At 43.1% G+C, this 15,990-nt stretch overlaps 2 non-coding genes and 1 pseudogene across 2 annotated transcripts; all 3 read right to left on the bottom strand.

Annotated features, from left to right (window-relative positions):
• Nucleotides 1–243: 243 nt before the first annotated feature.
• LOC117149490 lies at nucleotides 244–7,720 on the bottom strand (annotated as a pseudogene).
• Nucleotides 7,721–8,114: 394 nt separating this feature from the next.
• Nucleotides 8,115–8,293, bottom strand: LOC117149485. Its single transcript, XR_004460330.1, has one exon. It is a non-coding gene; the product is annotated as a 5.8S ribosomal RNA (ribosomal RNA).
• Nucleotides 8,294–8,979: 686 nt separating this feature from the next.
• LOC117149487 lies at nucleotides 8,980–10,975 on the bottom strand. The gene has a single exon (XR_004460332.1). It is a non-coding gene; the product is annotated as a small subunit ribosomal RNA (ribosomal RNA).
• Nucleotides 10,976–15,990: the final 5,015 nt, after the last annotated feature.

The raw sequence follows: 15,990 nt of genomic DNA, 5'->3' as shown, positions 1-15,990 counted from the left end.
GGTGCATCGCACAGAGCGTCTCTTTCGCTTTCGATTTATTTGTTTGTATTATGTTTATAACCCTAGTAGTGACTGCCACCAATAAGCTTTTTGACAGCTGCTCAAAAAGCTTACTCGAAAAACTTACTCGTAAGCTCGCCTCGCAGCACGTGCGGAGTGGAAAATTTCCAATAGTTTATTGTTAATAATTTCCAAACCGCTTGTTTTTAACACTCGACAATTTTCGCTCGACTTACGCGGAGCACTAAATCACCGATTTAATTACTTTCCAAACAAGGAAAACTTAGTTATTCGCAATCTGTACACGAGCGCAACGAAAACACGTCCGTCGTTAATCCATTCATGCGCGGCATCAGGTGATCGAAGATCCTCCTAATGTACTATGTTACAAATAACATTGACATCACATCCATTGTCGTTTATAAATAAAATATAAACTTTAAATGGTTTAGAAGCCATACAACGCAAATTGCCCCTTATTTATCATTGCAGTCCAGCACGGATACGACCTTAGAGGCGTTCAGGCATAATCCAACGGACGTAGCGTCATACCACTTTTCGCTCAAACAAGTATTGTGCCATTGGTCCGTACCTGCGGTTCCTCTCGTACTACGCAGGAATGCTGTCGCAACAACGATTTGTCATTAGTAGGGTAAAACTAACCTGTCTCACGACGGTCTAAACCCAGCTCACGTTCCCTTGCATGGGTGAACAATCCCACGCTTGGTAAATTTTGCTTCACAATGATAGGAAGAGACGACATCGAAGGATCAAAAAGCGACGTCGCTATGAACGCTTGGCCGCCACAAGCCAGTTATCCCTATGGTAACTTTTCTGACACCTCTTGTTAAAAACTCTTTAAACCAAAAGGATCGATAGGCCGAGCTTTTGCTGTCCCTGTGTGTACTGAACACCGAGATCAAGTCAGCATTTGCCCTTTTGCTCTAAGTGTGGTTTCTGTCCGCACTGAGCTGGCCTTGGGACACCTCCGTTATTATTTGAGAGATGTACCGCCCCAGTCAAACTCCCTACCTGTCAATGTCCTTGAATTGGATCATACCTGAGTAATTGGAGTTATACCAAATTTTCAAATCAAAAATACATAAATGCATCGTTTTATTAAAGAATTTGTTTGCGATTATATAACAAACTCGTGATACTTTGATCAAGAAGCTTGCATCAAAACCCAATACCATAAGATATAATAAATATATCCGTATAATGGCTAGGAAATGATACACGTTCCATTTAATCAAGTAAGTAAGGAAACAATAAGAGTAGTGGTATTTCATTGACGATACCAAACCGAGGTCTAATATCTCCCACTTATTCTACACCTCTTATGTCTCCTTACACTGCCAGATAGAGTCAAGCTCAAAAGGGTCTTCTTTCCCCGCTAATTATTCCAAGCCCGTTCCCTTGGCTGTGGTTTCGCTAGATAGTAGATAGGGACAATGACGACTTTTCAGATCTCTCCGAACTTGTTTTACGTGGCGTGTTCCACACTGAAGGGATTACAACCACGACACCCTGAACACCCACAAGTGGTGCATGTATCAACATGGTGTATGTGTCTGGATACGCCAGACAAGCGTCCCGGACTAGAAGCTATAGATAGGGACAGTAGGAATCTCGTTAATCCATTCATGCGCGTCACTAATTAGATGACGAGGCATTTGGCTATTTTTTTTTTTTTGATCGCGGAGGTATGGAAATCTATCGAAAGATACTAGGGCTGCCAACACTGCGTGTGGTCAGTTTTCCTAGCATGCACGATTCATTGCTCTATCTGAACCGAAGTTCCGCAACGCCTACGTACTAAAACCATCCTCATAGCCATTTGTATATAACCATTATTTTGCGATGTTTATGCCTTTATTGATGTTATGCCAAGACAGCAAGCAAATGATTTGAACCAAACGTTTTAGCTAAGTCCAATCACGGGAAAACCCGCTCAGGTACATGAACTGTTTAAAACAACCGAGACTGCCTCTCATAACCTGGACGCTAATGATATGACTATCATATTTGCTGAGGAGACCCTTGCTATCAATCTTTTAACGGATTGACCACTCCAGATCCCCCTCCAGTTCAGGGTGGCAGAATGGAATTCAATGTCACCTGCGGCTTCGAATCTGCGACGCAATTCAGTTCGTATGTCCGGTCTGTCGTATCTATTGATTTTGCGCTGGTGTGCATCATCCATAGAGTGTCCGTCTGTCACAATTTGTATGTCGATCACATCAATGTGATCTTGTCGTAGTGCCACCAGGTCCGGTTTATTAAGGCCGGATTCGCACTGCAGACTTGGTTCAACAATGACCACGCAGCCTCTCTCCTCAAGTCCCCGCTTGATTCGATTTACTACGCAGTTGTGTCTAGCTACGCGCCTCCCATGCGATCGGTAACATTTTTGCATTATGTGGTTTGTTGTTTCGGGAGCGTCACATCCTGCACGACACTGTCGTTCCAATTCGTGCCTTCCCCTTGTAGTACGAGACTTCGTGGGTAGGGCATTTATCCGCAGACGAATACCGTCTATATATTCCTTTCCTGTTAGTAAACGCGTGGGTTGATTAACCCACCCGTGTTGCGGTCCCCAATGGCCCTATTCACGGAGTCCGCTACCATCAACTGAGAGGTACAATTTGTTCGCCCAATATTTTTCTATTGCCGGACGCGATAACAATTCATTTTGTTCTGCCAATAATCTATCTCGGGCCCGTTGTTTTTCGGCTTCGAGGAAAGAGCTGGCTACCTCGTTTTGCGTGAGGTGAGGCCATTTAATGTTACTCAATCGTCTTAGCCTTAACATTGGAGCTACCCATCTTAGTGATGGAATTCCGAGACCTCCACTTTTTGGGGGTGCATGAATGAAGCACATAATATCTTATTAGTTTGTCAGTTTTTCGTAGGACGCCTATCGTCACACTCCCAAGGGCTAACTTGTGATAGAGCTGTGGGATAAGGACAGTCCTAAGGGCGAACATCCTCTGTTGTGGTTTGAGGGGGCCTTTGTCAATCTTTGTAGCTTTGGACCAATGTCCTCGGCCGGATTGCATCGAACCCTCCCGGTTGCAGTGAAGTTGATGCCTAAGTACTTCCACTCGTCCGTTCGCTTCAGTGATGGAATCTCCCTTGAGCCTACGTAGAAGCTCTGTGCCTCTAGCACGGTACACTTCTGTTTCGGCTGGCCCTTAATGCCAACGGTAAAACATTTGTCGGCATTAAGTTTGAGGCCGACGAGAGATAGAAAATCCAGCGTTTTGTCCAACAATACTTGAAGTCCCATTCGAGTTTCAGCAAATAGTACCAAATCATCTGCAAACGCGGCCACGTTAGTAATGGCATTTCCGACTTTGGTACCAATTTCGCTGGGTAGGTTTCTAAGTAACCTGTCCATTACCAAGTTAAATAGAATAGGAGACAAAGGGTCACCCTGCTTCACTCCTCTGGCAGGGACGAATTCCTCTGAACTCCAACCGTCCCCATTGAGACTGGTACCGCCACCCTCGTACGTATTCTGTACGTAGTCAACGAAGCCCTTTGGCGCACCATAAGCACGTAAGGTGTCATATATAGATGCATGCGATAAAGAATCGAATGCCTTGCTTACATCTAAATTTGCTATGTAGCAAGATCTAAAGTGCTTATGGCTATGCCTCAAGACTAAGTCAACTATCGTCGCATTATCGGCACATCCGTCGGTAGGTAAGAAGCCACGCTGGCGCGGGTCCCAATTGATTGATGAGTTCAACCGGGTTGCCAATATTGCATTTAGCTGTCTTACCAGGACTGAAGGCACCGATATTGGACGAAAGTCTTGCGGTCGCTTCGCCGTCACCGTCTTCGGGATGAAGACCAGTCGATAGAGTGTGGTAGATTACCGCACCATAGAATTAGGTTCATTATTCGCAACATAATACCTGACGGCACCTCCCTGGCAGATTTTGGAGTTATCCCGTCAGGCCCCGGAGATGAAGATAATGAGATTCTTGACGCCCGAAGGTCATGCTCCGTAATAGCAGACCAAATCCTCTCAAGCGAGTGATCCATTTGTATCACTTCTCCACTGCAAGAGCTTAGGCTAGGCTGAGTCATTACTTCTCTCCAGTAGGGAACCATTACTTCTTGGCTTGGCATTACCGACTCATCAGTTCCATTTAGCAAGGACTTGATGCATCTTCCTTTATGCTTATCCCAGTTACGCTGGATGACAGCATACTGCTGCCTTCTGCTTTCTCTCCTATTCCGAGGTCTCCGAGGAGGCCTCGTCAGCGTGTCTCGTACACCCTGTGCCGGAAAAATTCCCAAGAGATATAGCGATAAGCATTGGAGAGTGATTTCCTTTCCCTCGAGCTCTGCCCTGTCAATGATCGTTTGTAGCTCTTGGGCTCTCCATTTGGAATGGCATTCTACGGGGTTTACCCACGCAGTTTCCGCAAAATTTCCCTGTTCTACTGTTCGAAGGGATTGATTGCAGTTGTTTCTGATGTTGTTACTTGGTGGTTTTGCTCACTTCTACTAGGGCGGCGCCTTATGGTTAGATTTGCAACTTCCGGGACGAGAGCAGATTGCCCTCTTATCTGCTCTATTTTCTCCTTATAATCGCCCCTCTGTCTTAGCTTTTTGATGGCTTCGACGCTGCGGTTTGCAAAATACACCGCTAGTTGCTTGTTCATGTGTTTATGTCCATTTGCTGTGAGCTCAACCTCCTTTCTCGCCATCATCCACTTCTCTTCCTCACTCCACCTTGCCTTTATATCGACACGTCGACGTTCTTCATCAAGTTCGTCTGGGTGCCGAGATCGCATGTGAACACCGAGTCCTCTCTTGCTGTTAAAGGACCGTCCACATACTGTGCATGGAACCCTAGATAGAGTAGCCGCTGCGTTTGGTTCATATTGGTCCTCCGGGAAGATATCCACGGGGGGTCGGGTCGTCATCAGATTGTGTAAAGTTATCCGAGGCTCGTTATTTGTGTTTGTAGTACCAATATGAATAAATTTCCTCTGGGGAACCAACCCATCGGAAAAGTTTTGCCGCTCAAATTAGCTGCTAAACAAGTTTAGCATTACCGGGGACCACCACGAGGAGGTTTGAGTCGACTTGAGTAAAGGAGAGAATTGTGAGTTACAGAGTACCATTCCCTTTCCGCACATCATATGATATGACTTACGAATTACAGAAAAATACTCCCCCTCTGCTCGCAAATACCCCTGATCCCCATAGTTATAGTTATAGTCATAGTTACTCCCGCCGTTGACCCGCGCTTACTTGAATTTCTTCACTTTGACATTCAGAGCACTGGGCAGAAATCACATTGCGTCAACACCCGTTAGGGCCATCACAATGCTTTGTTTTAATTAGACAGTCGGATTCCCCAAGTCCGTGCCAGTTCTGAATTGATTGTTAATTGATAATCGTTATAATTGATAAGAACTAATTGGTTTAACCCAAATAGTATTCTTAAAAATTTTAGCAAGAAAGTTCCACAATTGGCTACGTAACTAAACTATCCGGGGAACAAGTAACTAACATAAATGCTAGAAACTCTATTTACCCAGAACGAGCACATAAACCATGTTATTGTTTCCCAATCAAGCCCGACTATCTCAATCTTCAGAGCCAATCCTTATCCCGAAGTTACGGATCTAATTTGCCGACTTCCCTTACCTACATTATTCTATCGACTAGAGACTCTTCACCTTGGAGACCAGCTGCGGATATTGGTACGGCCTGTTGAGAAGTTTGCGTGTCCCCACCATAAATTTTCAAGGTCCGAGGAGAAAATATCGACACAACAGTATATGTCATGCTCTTCTAGCCCATCTACCATATCTCTCTGCGAAAGACTTCCATGGTAGTACGGCTATAAAACAGAAAAGAAAACTCTTCCGATATCGTTCCTGTTGCCAGGATGAGCACGAGGCCCATATTTAATAACAAACGGATACTCAACAGGTTACGGAATTGGAACCGTATTCCCTTTCGTTCAAAATTATTCAAGTGTATTAAATTCGCTTTGTTTATATAGTTAGGCATTTTTGTTTTACTTGAAAATTTTCGGCTTTCGGCTTGAACTTAGGACCGACTAACTCGTGATCAACCACTGTTCACACGAAACCCTTCTCCACTTCAGTCCTCCAAGGTCTCATTCGATTATTTGCTACTACCACCAAGATCTGTACCAATGGCAGCTCCATGCAGGCTTACGCCAAACACTTCTACGCATACCATTGTACCTTCCTACTCACTAAAGTTTCAAAATTTATATCACAAGTAATATAAATCATCTACTTTAGCGGTAATGTATAGGTATACAACTTAAGCGCCATCCATTTTAAGGGCTAGTTGCTTCGGCAGGTGAGTTGTTACACACTCCTTAGCGGATTTCGACTTCCATGATCACCGTCCTGCTGTTTTAAGCAACCAACGCCTTTCATGGTATCTGCATGAGTTGTTAATTTGGGCACCGTAACATTACGTTTGGTTCATCCCACAGCGCCAGTTCTGCTTACCAAAAGTGGCCCACTGGGCACATTATATCATAACCTTGAACTTCATATCAAGAAAGTTAAGGTTCTTACCCATTTAAAGTTTGAGAATAGGTTAAGATCGTTTCGACCCTAAGGCCTCTAATCATTCGCTTTACCAGATAAGATTATTTTATATAATATTAAGTATAAGTTCACCATACCAAGTATAGTTCACCATCTTTCGGGTCACAGCATATATGCTCAATGTACGTTCGAGTTAGAGGCATAAATAATATAAATATACATTATACATAACTATATAGAACGCCCCGGGATTGTGTTTATTAGCTATAAATAGCTAAAAAACTAATCCCATTATTAGTCAAGTTATTTACGCTATTAGGTTTACATCCCAATAACTTGCACATATGTTAGACTCCTTGGTCCGTGTTTCAAGACGGGTCCCGAAGGTATCCTGAATCTTTCGCATTGTTAATCATACAAGAGCATATAATAAACACAAAAATCAATGATAATTATGCCATTATATAATTCCGAAAAATTAACGCTCTGTAATAATATAAATCTATCAGCACTTTATCAAATTAATAACATTTATTCTGTGTTAAAATGCAAGCAATTTAATTGGAATAAACTATAAGTTATATTTTATGATAAATTTGGGATATGCTAATAGATTACAATGTCCTTATATGGAAAAAATGCACATTATTCTTAATAATATTATTTAAATATTACAATTTTAATGATGAATTTTCCATAACGGATATTCAGGTTCATCGGGCTTAACCTCTAAGCAGTTTCACGTACTGTTTAACTCTCTATTCAGAGTTCTTTTCAACTTTCCCTCACGGTACTTGTTTACTATCGGTCTCATGGTTATATTTAGTTTTAGATGGAGTTTACCACCCACTTAGTGCTGCACTATCAAGCAACACGACTCTTTGGAAACATCATCTAGTAATCATTAACGTTATACGGGCCTGGCACCCTCTATGGGTAAATGGCCTCATTTAAGAAGGACTTAAATCATTAATTTCTCATACTAGAATATTGACGCTCCATACACTGCATCTCACATTTGCCATATAGACAAAGTGACTTAGTGCTGAACTGTTTTCTTTTCGCTCGCCGCTACTAAGAAAATCCTTGTTAGTTTCTTTTCCTCCCCTAATTAATATGCTTAAGTTCAGGGGGTAGTCCCATATGAGTTGAGGTTGTATATATAACTATATTTTGCCATAAATTCTTTATATATAAATGATAAAACAATCAATTAAATTCGTTATAAATAGTTCCAATAGTTCTTGTAAGCAAAGTTATTTTTATCCATTTAACGAACCAACGAAGAATAATAACAAAACCAAGATTTTTCTTTTTCCGAATCATTAATAAGAGACAATTCTAGATGAAAAATATTTCAATTTTTTATGCTAGACATTTCTCAGTATTATTTGATTGAAAAAGAAAATATTTCTCTTCGTTTTTTACATTCAAATGTGAGATAATGTTTTTCATTTCTTTTTTAATATTATGAATAAAATCATTATTTAATCAAATAATATACCATAGGCTTATAAAAAATTTATAAACAACTTAATTAGCATAGTCTTACAACCCTCAACCATATGTAGTCCAAGCAGCACTATAAAATTAATTAAAGTACATAACAGCATGGACTGCGATATGCGTTCAAAATGTCGATGTTCATGTGTCCTGCAGTTCACACGATGACGCACAGTTTGCTGCGTTCTTCATCGACCCATGAGCCGAGTGATCCACCGCTTAGAGTTTTATAATTCATTTTTATATAATATCAATATTGTTTTTATTGAAAGAAATTAAAAATACACCATTTTACTGGCATATATCAATTCCTTCAATAAATTTATTTTTATACCTAAAAATAAATGTTGCGATATGTCTTAGTTTCATATAAGCATTATGTATCATAATAATCTGGTTATGGTTTGCTATTTTGGGTGACACATACTGCAAAATTTATATAAAACAATAACCTGATGGATGATAGGTACAAACATTGTATATTTTAGGTTGTTGCATTAGCCAACGTATGCTCATAACATAGATGAACAATACATATTCGCCACGCGTGTATATTATGGTCCATATACACACACACTTATTTCGATTACCACATTCAAAATTATTTTAATTTTAATTCGACTTCTACTTTCAAATTTTGTTTAGTTTCTTCGATTTCCATTTTCGAGAATTTGTTTTTATAGGAAACGCCATTGTAGTAGTAAGTACTGCCACAAATACGCACAACAACATTAATAATGTTAAAGTCTTTTTATGAGGTTGCCAAGCCCCACATATAAAATAAAAGCCATCTTCATTTTATTTTGACTTTAACTTTTGATTCCGTGGAATCATTTTGTAATATTTTTATTTTGGTAAATTGTATTTATTTGTATTATAACAAATGTTTATTAACGATAAGGATATTATACAATAATGATCCTTCCGCAGGTTCACCTACGGAAACCTTGTTACGACTTTTACTTCCTCTAAATAATCAAGTTCGGTCAACTTTTGCGAAACAACCGTAATACGCAAGGCGTCACAGTGATCACGTCCGGAGACCTCACTAAATAATTCAATCGGTAGTAGCGACGGGCGGTGTGTACAAAGGGCAGGGACGTAATCAATGCGAGTTAATGACTCACACTTACTGGGAATTCCAAGTTCATGTGAACAGTTTCAGTTCACAATCCCAAGCATGAAAGTGGTTCAGCGGTTTACCCGGACCTCTCGGTCTAGGAAATACACGTTGATACTTTCATTGTAGCGCGCGTGTAGCCCAGGACATCTAAGGGCGTCACAGACCTGTTATTGCTCAATCTCATTATTGCTAGACGCAATTTGTCCATTTAAGAAGCTAGTGTCCTTATAATGGGAAAAACCAACAGGTACGGCTCCACTTACATAAACACATTCAAACACAATAAACATTTTACTGCCACCATTAATGAAGGCTACATAAGCTTCAGCACCCTAATCCTGAAGATATCTATTTAATATATTTGAGTCTCGTTCGTTATCGGAATTAACCAGACAAATCACTCCACGAACTAAGAACGGCCATGCACCACCACCCATAGATTCGAGAAAGAGCTATCAATCTGTCTTACACACTTATGTTCGGACCTGGTAAGTTTTCCCGTGTTGAGTCAAATTAAGCCGCAGGCTCCACTCCTGGTGGTGCCCTTCCGTCAATTCCTTTAAGTTTCAGCTTTGCAACCATACTTCCCCCGGAGCCCAAAAGCTTTGGTTTCCCGGGAAGCGACTGAGAGAGCCATAAAAGTAGCTACACCCAATTGCTAGCTGGCATCGTTTATGGTTAGAACTAGGGCGGTATCTGATCGCCTTCGAACCTCTAACTTTCGTTCTTGATTAATGAAAACATCTTTGGCAAATGCTTTCGCTTAAGTTAGTCTTACGACGGTCCAAGAATTTCACCTCTCGCGTCGTAATACTAATGCCCCCAAACTGCTTCTATTAATCATTACCTCTTGATCTGAAAACCAATGAAAGCAGAACAGAGGTCTTATTTCATTATCCCATGCACAGAATATTCGGGCATTTGAAGCCTGCTTTAAGCACTCTAATTTGTTCAAAGTAATAGTACCGGCCCACAATAACACTCGTTTAAGAGCACTAGTGCAGGTTTTTAAATAGGAGGAACATATGAAAAAATACAAGTATTTAATCACATATAAGAACTCCACCGGTAATACGCTTACATACATAAAGGTATAGTACTAACCACAATTGTAAGTTGTACTACCCGTATGAAGCACAAGTTCAACTACGAACGTTTTAACCGCAACAACTTTAATATACGCTATTGGAGCTGGAATTACCGCGGCTGCTGGCACCAGACTTGCCCTCCAATTGGTCCTTGTTAAAGGATTTAAAGTGTACTCATTCCAATTACAGGGCCTCGGATATGAGACCTGTATTGTTATTTTTCGTCACTACCTCCCCGAGCTGGGAGTGGGTAATTTACGCGCCTGCTGCCTTCCTTAGATGTGGTAGCCGTTTCTCAGGCTCCCTCTCCGGAATCGAACCCTGATTCCCCGTTACCCGTTGCAACCATGGTAGTCCTAGATACTACCATCAAAAGTTGATAGGGCAGACATTTGAAAGATCTGTCGTCGGTACAAGACCATACGATCTGCATGTTATCTAGAGTTCAACCAATATAACGATCTTGCGATCGCTTGGTTTTAGCCTAATAAAAGCACATGTCCCATAAGGTTCATGTTTTAATTGCATGTATTAGCTCTAGAATTACCACAGTTATCCAAGTAACTGTTAACGATCTAAGGAACCATAACTGGATATAATGAGCCTTTTCCAGTTTCACTTTTAATTCGTGAGTACTTAGACATGCATGGCTTAATCTTTGAGACAAGCTTATAACTACTGGCAGGTTCAACCAGAATAATGTTTTTCCTTCATATTCCATTCATATATTTTGAATCGAAATAAGCAATATAATAGATATATAGATTTTTCACTTTATATAATTCCATGATTTTTATTATATTGAATAAAATTCAATATTTCGCCTTTTCTTTTTTTTTTATATTTTCAGCGCCTGTGGGTGCTGTCATTTTATTGTACTCTGATTTTGTTTTAAAATATATAGTTACAATTTTTGGCATTTTACAATTTTGGATCGGCGGCAATTGTGCGCGCCAAGGTTATGAGAGCTATTTAAGAATTTCAATTTCGAGGAAAATTTTTGATTTGCTTGGCGGCAGTTATACGCGCAATGATTTGAATTGGAATCTACGACTTAGGATTTTACGTTAAGTTAGCCTTAGCTTATGGTAGTTACAATTTTTATAAGTAGTGGTAGTTTAGGTAGTAGTTTTAATAGTACGAAGAAAATTTGTAGTATTATGGGGAAAGATTTTGAGTGGATGTATATTTTAAAGCTAAATTGTTGTGGCATAGGATTCCAGAGATGAGACTCTAGCTGATGGCGGCGACGACGAGCAGTTGCTATCATCCGAGGAGATAGATAGCACTGTTGCCCATCCTTCACTTTGGTCTCCATTATGTCCGTCCATTTTCTATGTTGCGTTCCGTCTTGTTCACTTTGGGTAGCTGTTTCACTGGCGCCTCTGCCGGATTTTTAATCACCACTGACGCGCCTTTCTGGTCGGGAAGCCTAGGCGGGCTATTGGACTTCGATAAATCGGAGGGAAAATAGCACGGCTAGTAATCGGTGTTCTGGCGATTTTCCCGTCAGAATATCCCGATATATCGCTTCGCGTTGGCCGATGTCATTGGTCATTATCAGTAACTGGTCTCACTACTCCAGGGCTTCGATAAATCGGAGGTAAAAGCAACATAGCTGGTAATCGATGTTCTGGCATTTTTCCCGCCAGAAACGTTATCGATACCCTGCTTCGCGTTAGCCGGTATTCCTGGTCATTCTCGGTAGCTGGTCTCACTACTACTTGGAAAAGGGAAAAGTAATCATATGTTAGCTTTGTTGATGTAAATAGTGCTGTAGTTTTCTCCTTTTTGGTGCCGCAAAATAAAATATTATTATTTCTTTCAGCGTCGCTGGTCATCGCGCCACCGCGGAGATGCCATCATGTACCAGGCATCGGCCAATCTGGCCCGTCAGACCTGATGCAAGCGTCCAGTCTGTGGCGGGTGGAAAAATGCGACGCAGTCCAGCGTCGTCTGCAGTAAACGCTACGGTTTGCCAGGAATGCAGTTACATACAAATCTGAAGGGAAAAAAACTGATCCAGATTTCTTTCTTCCAGATTTGAAGCGCTGGTGATTGTTATCCATGATGATTGTCCAATGGTCAGGTAAGGAGTCGGAAAAACAATGATCAGCTGGCTCGCTATAATATTCAGACGTCCGGAAAGAAGGATTTGTCCGCAGGATAATCGACGTCTCATACAACGTACGGCATACCGGTTGGCAAGGAATGCGACTACGGCAGAACCAATCCCTGCTACTGCTGTCGCTGCCGCCGCTGCTGTTGTTGCATTATGGTGGTGGCTGCGTCGCCGCCGCTGTTGCTGCTGGTGGTGAATGCGTCGCTGCTGTTGTTGTTGCTGGTGGTGACTACGTCGCTGCTGTTGCTGCTGATGGTGGAGGCTGCGTCGCTGCTGTTGCCGCTGCTGGTGGCGATCGCGTCGCTGCTGTTGTTGCTGCTGGTGGTGACTGCGTCGCTGATGGTGGTGAGTGCGTCGCTGCTGTTGCTGCAGATGTTGGTGACTGCGTCGCCGCTGTTGCTGCTGCCGGTGGCGGCTGCCTCGTTACTGTTGTTGCTGTTGGTGGTGACTGCGTCGCTGCAGTTGCTGCTGATTTTTTTTTTTTTTATATATATATTTTCAACGTCAAATGACGCTGACCTTTTATTGTCCTCTGATTTTTGCTTAAAAATATATAGTGACAATTTGTGGCAAATTACATTTTCTGATTTTTTTGGCTGTAGATATGCGTGCCATAGTTAAAGTAAAAATTTATGATTAAAATTTGCGGGAGACATTTTTGAAATTACTTGGCGGCAGATTTGCGCGCCATGGTTCTAGTGTGGAATTTAAATTTGAAAATTACGTTACTTAGGAAATAGCTTATGGAATAGGAGAAAATAGTTATGGTAAGTAATTTAAAATATAGCTTAACGATGATTTGGAATCCAGCGATGAGACTATAGCTGATGACGGCGAGGATGAGCAGTTGCTATCGTCCGATGAGATGGATAAAACCGATGCCCATCCTCCGCTTTGGTTCACGTTCTGGTCGTCCATTAGTTGTTGTTGTTGCTGCTGGCTTCACTTTTGGTTACTGTTGCGCGCGCGCCTCTGTCGGTTTTATAATCTCAACTGACTTGCAAATTTGGGCTAGGCGCGTAGGTGGGCTTTTCGATAGCTCAAAGGCACGGCGGATGGTCGATATGCTAGCTATTTTCTTGCCAGCTCGTTATCGATACTTCGCGCCTTTTTTGGCGGGCTTATCGGCTATTATTTTGCCGCCAGTCTATCGCCTATCGGGCAGAAATACTAGAATTGTTCGAGTTAGTATTTTTGGGATTCCAGTATTTCTCCCGTAGTTATTCGCGTTTGTCAGTGTAATGGCATATAGGGAAAAGGATCTCACTTCTCCAAGCGGAAACGAAGCAGAAAAATTGCGTGCTATTTCCTATTGTAATATTTATGTTTCTGCTTTTAGTGGTGCTGGAAGCGTCGATGCTGCGGAGATGCCGGTATGCAGCAAGCATCAGCCGGCGTGGCCTGTCAACTTTGGAGCACGCACAACTTTTGTGGAGAAAAAAGTGTGCCGCAGTCCGCGTCGTCTATAGGCTTAGGTTTGTCTGAGTGTATGCGTGAGTACAGTCTGGCTGATGTTCCAATTTGAGCCGAGTCTAATGGTTGTTTCTTTTAAACATTTGCAGGTCCATTTCAACTTGACAGGAAATTGCCATTCAGCGACTGCAGATAAACATTCGCCTGCGCCTACGCCCCGCCAACTCGCATAACTGAGGACCGTCGCCAGTGCCGCCTCTTGCATCCATGGTCCGCTGCCGTTGCTGCTATCCTGGCACAGATCAGGTGTGCATTACAGGGCCGATTCCATCTTGAGACCGTCCATATGGCAGATCATCGTCGTCATCTCCATCGCGCTAGCTCCTGTTACTGGCCAGGGTCCAGGCGAGAAGTACGGAATTCGGAAAGTGCCAGTTGGATTTTGCGGTGAGATCTTTTCCTGCTACTGCTGCCGCTGTTGTTGTTGTTGCTGCTGTTGGTGAGTGTGTCGCCGCCTAGTGCAGTTCGATATAATCCATGCTTCTTTTTTCCAGGGTGAAAGCAGCCGCCGATTTAAGTATATGGAGATCAGGGTCAAACCATGAGTCGAGTCGTAGGATGCATGATATTTGGCTACTGTGGCAATGAAATCTTCCTGCTGCTGCCGCTGCCGCTGCTAACGCTGCTGCTGGTGGATGTGTCGCCGCCTTATCTCTGTTGCTGCTTCTGTGTCGAGAGTTGCATGCGCCGTTGCTTTGGGAGTATGCGGCAAATGCTGTTCCAATCGCTCTTCTGGGCTGCATGTTATCAGAAAGTTGCCGGTCTTCTGTTGTTGCTGTTTCTGGTCTTGCTGCTGCTGTTGCCGCCGCCATGGTAAGCTAAGGCTGTTGTTGGTCTCATGCTCATTCTAATGTTTTCTTCTTTCAGGGAGGAGCGCTGGTGAGGCGCCAGTTGCCAGTCCCGCGTCTTCAAAAGGAAAAAAGCCGGTTTGCCAGGAGCGCTGACACTGCTACCGCTGCCTTTCCTGCCCCCATCTGCTGCTACTGGGGCGAGAAAACCCAACATGCTGCTCCGTCCATCAGATTTCCGACGCCTCGCCGCTGCATAAGCATCCGCTGGCGGCTACACTAGTTCTCGGCGCTCCAGTATCCTAACTCAAGACTTCCTGAGTCTGTCCTGTCGTCTGTCCCGTCAGCCCTGATGCGCTCATCTCATCAGTGGCGGGAGGGAGAGCATGCGCCGCTGTCCAGCGTCATCTACAGGAATACGCCGGTTGTCCAGGAAAGCGATTTAATACACCACTAGCTGAAGGGGAAAAACCTAGTCCATGCTTCTTTCTTTCTTCCAGGGCAAATCGCCCTGGTTCTTGGCTTGGTGTAACAGGATGACAGGTGATCGCCAGCGCATTTCATGCATCTTGGTGGCCTCATACATGAGTTTTTTTTTGCCTGTAGCCCTGGCATCTGTAGCACTGGACCGGCTCCCGTTGCCCACCAATTTGTTTAGGTGAGATAATTTTGTCATGACTGCCGTCCTTGGCCATGACGATCTCCACTTCAAACATGCGCATGGGGCCACCTGTAGCCGGGTTCGTCATATTTCTGACGAAGCGCGCTGTGAATCCGAGCGTCAGCAACTCCTTGACAATCCACGAGCATGGAGTGGAGTGGTGGAGATGTCTGATTACTACTCGGAAGCCCCTCTCGGACTTTGGCTGGTTGGTGAATAGGGGAAAGCCGTTTGCTATAAGGACATCTTTGATTTTGTGGTAGGCGGTCATGTCCTTGGCCTGGATCCTGACCCCGTTCCCTTCAATTGCTCTGGTAGTGTAGCTGGAGACTCCTGCTGTATAGTTTAGCTTTTCCAGGAGCGGGACAATTTCTTTGACGTCGTCGACGAGTATGGGTGGTGCTCTGCAGCTTAGTGGCACAAGTTTCCAAGGTGGCAGCTCAGAATCTGTATTTTGAGGGGGTGGCGACGTTGCGCTGCGTGCAGGAGCATTGGTGCTGCAGGGTAACGGCTGTTGTGTGTGTCGATTCCTGGTTTTGGATTCCTCATATACAGATTTGGCTGCCTTGCTTTGGAAAACGGGTGTGGTGAGGGGTGGAAAAATGCTGGGAGATTTTAAATTGGTGGTCACGCATAATCGTTTATTTGGCGTCTTGAAACTGGAGTTTT

This window comes from Drosophila mauritiana, unplaced genomic scaffold (genome assembly GCF_004382145.1).
Source record: "Drosophila mauritiana strain mau12 unplaced genomic scaffold, ASM438214v1 U_231, whole genome shotgun sequence".
In the NCBI taxonomy this organism is placed as follows: Eukaryota; Metazoa; Arthropoda; class Insecta; order Diptera; family Drosophilidae; genus Drosophila; species Drosophila mauritiana.
The sequence above is the reverse complement of the archived record's forward strand: the minus strand, read 5'-3'. Positions and strand labels throughout refer to the sequence as shown.